Source organism: Psittacula echo (genome assembly GCF_963264785.1).
Source record: "Psittacula echo genome assembly, chromosome: 7".
Classification (NCBI taxonomy): domain Eukaryota; kingdom Metazoa; phylum Chordata; class Aves; order Psittaciformes; family Psittacidae; genus Psittacula; species Psittacula echo.
The window spans coordinates 17,408,169-17,414,593 of record NC_137740.1 but is presented as its reverse complement, the minus strand read 5'-3'; positions in this window follow the sequence as shown (position 1 = coordinate 17,414,593).

The following is a 6,425-nucleotide window of genomic DNA, read 5'->3' as shown; positions in this document are numbered from 1 at the left end:
GCGCTAGAAATTGTTGTCACTTTTCCCTTTGAGATTAATCTCAATAGCAGGATACACACACACACACACAAAAAAAAAAAAAAGGAAGAAAAAAAATGAATCGTTTTCTTGCTTTTTTCCATTCCAATTTGGAAGCATCACAAAAAATGCTGTCTTTAGAAGGACCATGTTTCTCTGAGAACATTTCTCATCACTTAGTTTAGGAGGAAATTCTGGCTTTTTTCAAATAATTGCATTTGTTACTTATTTTCCACTGCTTCTATCACTACATCAGTGATAGAAGAGTTAGATATTACAGTTATCTTAGTTGTTATAAATTTAAGATATTTACTGGCATTTTCTTTTTAAATCTCAGCTGTTCTTAAATTAGCTGTGTTGGTTTCTCTGAAATAAAGTCAGTTACAGAATTTTTTTCTTTTGGTATCAAAACCAGCTATTCGGTAGCAGCATATACATTTTACTGTAGAACCAGCATTGTCTAGACTTCTTGTTCTACAGCATACCCTATATTTATTGGCAATAATCATAACCCATCTTAACTTTTGCCTCTCTAAGCCAAGGCCAATGCATGTTAGTAAGAAGAGCTAGGTTGCTAGACATCACAATTAGCACATAGCCTAGAAAGTGACTTTCAAAGCAGAACCTGGATAATCATAACTGTGCAGTATATTTAAGGTAAAACAGCACTTTGGCCACATATAGCAGTGTCCATCCCTCCCTAGCTCTAACCGGAACGCATCTCTATTTTCCTGCATTTGCTCAGTTTTTCCATCAGTAGCACAACACTGGCTCATAGCCTGTCTGTAATCACTACTAAAATCCAGTCGTTCTCCACTTTTATTGTGGCTGATAAACATGCAGCTTTAGCATTTGCAACTCTGTCACTAGTTGATCTTCTAGGGCCATAAACAACATATTGGGCTTATCACAGATCACATTTGTTTGACTGAGACCAGTGGAGTTTATGCTGTTTAGTATTGTTATATAGGAAATCTCCCAGCAGCAAGTTATTATTCTAATTTCTTATTAATATCTTCCTTAGACCAGCTGTTTGCCCTGCTTAGTATTCATACAGGGGTAGTATTCCAGCAGAAAGTTAATCTTCTACTTTTTCATCAAAATAGGATTATATTAATTTTTCTATATATATCTACAGGGGTGTTGTCATTTACGGGTTTATCACTTTGAAGCTACAGTACACTTGGATATGACTACAGGTTGCTAGCCACATTATAAGACAAATAAGCATTTGAAGTAATAGATTAAAAAAAGATAAAAATTGGTGAAAGACGGACTTCTGCAGTTCAAATGGAGAGTTGCACTTCTATAAGCTTATATGCTGTAACTAGCAGTAACGAAAGACTCGGGATGATACTGTGGCAGCTCACAAAAGGATTTCCCTAGGCACTAGAACACAGAAGAGTATAAGCCTGTCCTGGGTTCAGCAGTAGCAGTCATTTTTTCTCCTTCTTAGTAGCTGGTACAGTGCTGTGTTTTTTACTTTCGGCCTGGGAGCAGCACTGATAACACCGATGTTTTTAGTTACCACTCAAATGTTTAGTCTGACCAAGTACTTTCTGAGTCTCATGCTCTGCCAGTGAGGAGGGGAAGCCGGGAGGAAGCAGAGACAGGACACCTGACCCAAGCTAGCCAAAGAGGTATTCCATACCACAGCACGTCATGCCCAGGATGTAACTGGGAGTTACCCAGAAGGGCTGGCTCACTGCTCGCTCGGGCTGTTTTTCGACGGATGGTACTGTATTCTCTTCCCTTGTTATTTCCCTTATCATTATTATTATTGGTGGCGGCAGGACTGATTTGTGTTATACCTTAGTTACTGGCTTGTTCTTATCTCAACCTGTGGGAGTTACATTATTTCCATTCTCCTCCTCATCCCTCTGGGAGCCGGGGGGGAAGAAAGGGCTGGGGGGGAGTGGACTACATGGCTAACTTGACGACAGGGTTTACACCACGACAGAGCCATATCACATAACAGACAGCACAGCCTTGGTGCTTTACATATGCATATATGCTAAATATGTGCATACATATATTTTATATAAAATATATAAATATACACATTTAAGTACATGAGAAGTTGTAATTCAAATAAAGGAGATTCGCCTATTCTGTGTCACTAAAAAGCTGCCAGTCTTAAACTCACAAATTGTGGTTCATTGAAGAGTTCCGTAATGCGGGCATGTCCTATACAAGAGTGGATTTCATTCACTGAGAGAAGAAAAACGTAAGTAATACACTGGACACTGTTGATATAGTACATAACTTCGAGGAATACTAATAGGATTAACCGTCCATAGGGACATTTAATTTCATATGCATGCAACACCAATTGTTCAGTGTTGTAAGATGAGTGATACTGCTATTCAATACTATCTCTTTTTCAAGTCTGTTTAATTATTGAAATAACAACAGTACTGAAATTACTAAATAACCAAAAAGAAAAAAACTGAAGACACTCCAAATTGAAACACATGGAATCCCATTTTGAGTGAGGCAAAATAATAATTTATTAAGTTAAAGGAAATACACTAAACAGTCTCTAAAATCAAGGAGATTACTCAGGTTCCAAGTTAAGACTTTACTGTTCGGAGCACTTGCAGAACTGAAACTCAACAGGCTGACAGATAACAGTTTTGTGGGTCATGCAATAGTTTGAAAGATATTTCTCATGAACATTCAAAGACATTATGTACCTTTATTTTTGTGCTCTTGTTTCTAGGAGACATCCTCCTCAGTGGATGGGTTAGGACACAGGAAATGACAGAGTTCTGCCCAAATAAAGGAGTCAGAATTTCTTTTGGCAAAAATGTAACCACCACCAAATTACTTTTTTTTTTTTTTTTTGAGCATAGGTCTCATTTTCAGAAGTGATCCAGGAGTTCACATTTTATTGACGTTATCTGAGATACTAATAAAGAGTTTTAAAAAACGGTCAGTAAGTGAATTGTGTGTTGTACATTTGTTGAGTGCAATCACAACTCAGTTGTGATTTGAGCCCAGACAGCAACTAAGTACCACACAGCTGCTAAATTTGGCTGCCACACTGAGATGGGAAGGAGAATTGAAAAAACAAGGAGAGATAAAACCTGTGGGTTGAGATACAAACAGACATAACACCCTGGGACTGTGCCAAGCAGATCCCTGGAGGGGCCAGTGTCTGCTCTCCTGAAGTCCAGAGTGAGGAAAGTGGCTGAGATGGAGGTTTAAGAGAGACCCTCCTCTCTTTTCCTGGTCCTGCAGAAGAGGACTGCCTGTGAGAGGAGCAGCCCCAGCCAGGACGTGCATCGTATTTAGGGAGTCTTTTCTTCAGGGAAATGTGGAGCTCTTCCTTATTTTGAGGCACCCTAAAGAGCGTTTTGGTGGCAGCCACATTGTGGCATGTCCCAAAGTGCCTGGCCTTCACTGCTATCCTGCTCCATCCCTCCCATGGACCAGGTAACTGAAGAGCTCCCGGCGCTGGGGCTGAGCTGCTGCCCACACCTGCCTGCTTCCCAGGGAGCAGGCCAAAACATTGTTGTCAAGAGTTTTGAGGACCACATATGCCACAGCAAGGGCAGCTGAGCATGGAGTGAGGCTGCTCAGGGGGACCACAGCCTCTCAGTGCCTTCTGGGCCCCAGAGACATATGCAAAGATTAAACTCTCATGGAGATTTTTATTGGAAAATGCTGGCGGGGGGAGGTGCCTCTTTGGTAGTTCACAAAGGCTGCCTCTGAGCAGGATCCTCTTATCAGAGGTCCCAAGCCATGCCAGGTATGGAGGTGGCTTTCTGTCCTTCCCCAGCACTCCAAGGGAGCAGGAGGCAGGATGTCTGGTACCCAGAGGAAGACTCAACCCTTGCAGGCCTTTCAGCAAAATACCCCCTTGGCACAGCAGCTGGCAAAGCTCCAGCCTTCTCCTTCCATGCCAGCAGTAAGACACAGAAGCAGGCTAGCATGTGGCTCATGTCACAGCTCGCAACATCTGTCTGCTTAACCTGAGACATGTGGCACATCCAGCACTGGGCCATGTTCCCGTGTTTCATACTACATCCCCATTAATATTTCAGGGTGCCACACTGCTGCAGGCACTGTGTAACCCACTCTGGAGCTGCGGCTGTACTGCAGGGCGGTGTCAGCTCACATCCCCGCAAGCGCCGCCCTGTGCGGGGAGTCCGCTGGGCTGGGAAGGGATTGAGAGGCTGAATCTGAAACGGATCCTCACCAGGTGATTGGTGTTTAAGGCTTTGATCTGCTGCTTCTTGATTGTATTCCAGCCCCTTGATGGAATTTCTCACATGTAACTGAGCTCCACTAATCCATCCTGGCCATATATAATGGATGGCGCTGGACTGAAAGAACATAAATGTGGCTGAATATTGGCAACAGATGTTCAGCAGCAGTGCGGTGGGTCCCTCTGCCAAAGATCCCCCACTGCCAGTACTTGCCCCATGTGCCAGCCAGTGCAAAACACTTCTTGTCCCCAAAACCTAGCGTGGAGGTAGGCACAGTGACCAGCTTTGGACGTTCTCTGTTGGCCTGAAGAGTAGGACAAGGCTTGGAGCCAAGCCACCGAGCCACTATTTCCAGGGCTAGTGCCGGTGACACCCACTGAGCTCCAGCACTGCCACTCGATGCTCCGGTGAAATATTAATGCAATGCTCAGTGCACTCCCTGCCCCAGCGCTGCAGCCTTGGCCTTAGCCCGCTCCAGGGCTGCTCAACCTCCATTCTCCCCTCCTGCTCAGTACTGAGCATTGCTTCTTGAACAGGGGTGCAGCTGCACCCACTTTTGTGTGTTGCCCGGACAGGACCCGACCTCCTGCACTCAGTGGCGGGCTCCCGGGTGCCTCCTGTCCCCTGCCGCTGGCTCAGCCTCCCCTTCGCGGAAGGTAAGGCCCCACTGGGGCTGTGGGTGCCCCCATCCCCTGGGAAAAGCCAGCCCGCCGTGGGCATGGGGCACCCTGAGAAGAGATGGTGGAGATGTGGGCGGCTCCGGGCTTGGTCCTCAGCTGCGGGGGCATCGCGATGTCCCCCGGGGAAAGAAGGCGCAGCAGAGGCTCTGCAGCTCCATCCCGTTTTCTGACGGAAACGCTCAGCAGTGGGTCTTTCCCGGGAAAGGTTTCCCTCAAGAACTGGGGCGATGTGCTGGGCATCCTCACGGGGTACCCCTTACCCTGTCCCTCCTGGGGGGCCCTGGGAGTGTTGGGAGGGAGGCATCTCCCCTTGCCTGCCCTCCTTCTCCAGCAGGAAGCCTTCGCCTCTCCCTCCGGCAGCCACCCGGCCCGGCTGGGGATGGAGCCCGGCGGGTCGGTATCGGCGGAGCTGAAGCTCCGTAAGCCCTCGCAGCGAGCCAGGATCCCTGCGCCCTTCTTCGCCCACCCGGTAGGTCGCTGGCTCCGTCCGCGGCCCCCGGCCTATCCCCCTCGAGCTGCCGCCCCCCCACGATCCTCCCGTGACTCTGCCTGCGCAGCATGGAGCGGCCAAGCCGGTGAAACCTCCGGGGCCGGACCCCGCGGAGGCAGAAGCGGACTTCCTGGTACCCACACATGACGAGAAGGGCCGCCCCATCCACGAGTGGAAGAGGCAGGTGATGGTGCGGCGGCTGCGGGCCCGGCTGGCGGACCAGGAGGAGGCGGGAGGCCAGGTACGGGCGTCCCGGGGATGGGAAGAGACCGGACCCACGCTGCCAGCCCGGGGGCCGCCGGGTGACGGACCATCTCCGCAGGACGAGGGCTCCTGGAGCTTTTCGCCCTCCCGTCAGGCCATGTTGGGCCCCTTCGGGGAGCTGCTGACCGAGGCAGACCTGCAGCATCTGGAACAGGCGGTGGAGAGCCTGCAGCTGCGGCGGCGGGGTGAGGCGTACCAGAGCGAGCTGCGACGGCTGGCGCGGGAGCTACGCGCCCTCCTGCCCGCCCCGCTGCTCAGCATTACCGTGCGCAGCCCCCCACCCGCTCCCGGGCAGCCGCTGCCCCTCTGGTGTGGCCGCTTGGCGGGCGCCGTGAGCAGCCTGGCCGCGATGCTGGCACACGCCGAGGGGGCGCGGATCTCCTCTCTCGCCGCTCCCCCCGCCGCTCCCCCCGCCGCCGCCGTCGGGCAGCCCCGAGAAACGGCGGGCAGCCTGGCGCAACGGGAGATTCGGCAGTACGGGGTCTGCGTCCGCAGCCTCCGCGGGGCCTTCGAGCCCGCCTGGGGGGCGGCGGGAGAGAAGGCGGCCGGAGGGAAAGGTACGGAGGCCGCCAGCGACTCGGGTATCAGCTGCGAGGAGGGGTTCTCCGACGGCGGCGGCGGATCCCCGGGGCCGGGGCCGGAGTGGGGCAGCCTGAGGAAGGAACGGATCGTGATGCTCTTCCTGAGCCACTGGAAACGGTCCTCTGTCTACGGGCCCTCCTTGCCGGCCGCCGGGGACCCCCGGGAGGCAGCGGTGAC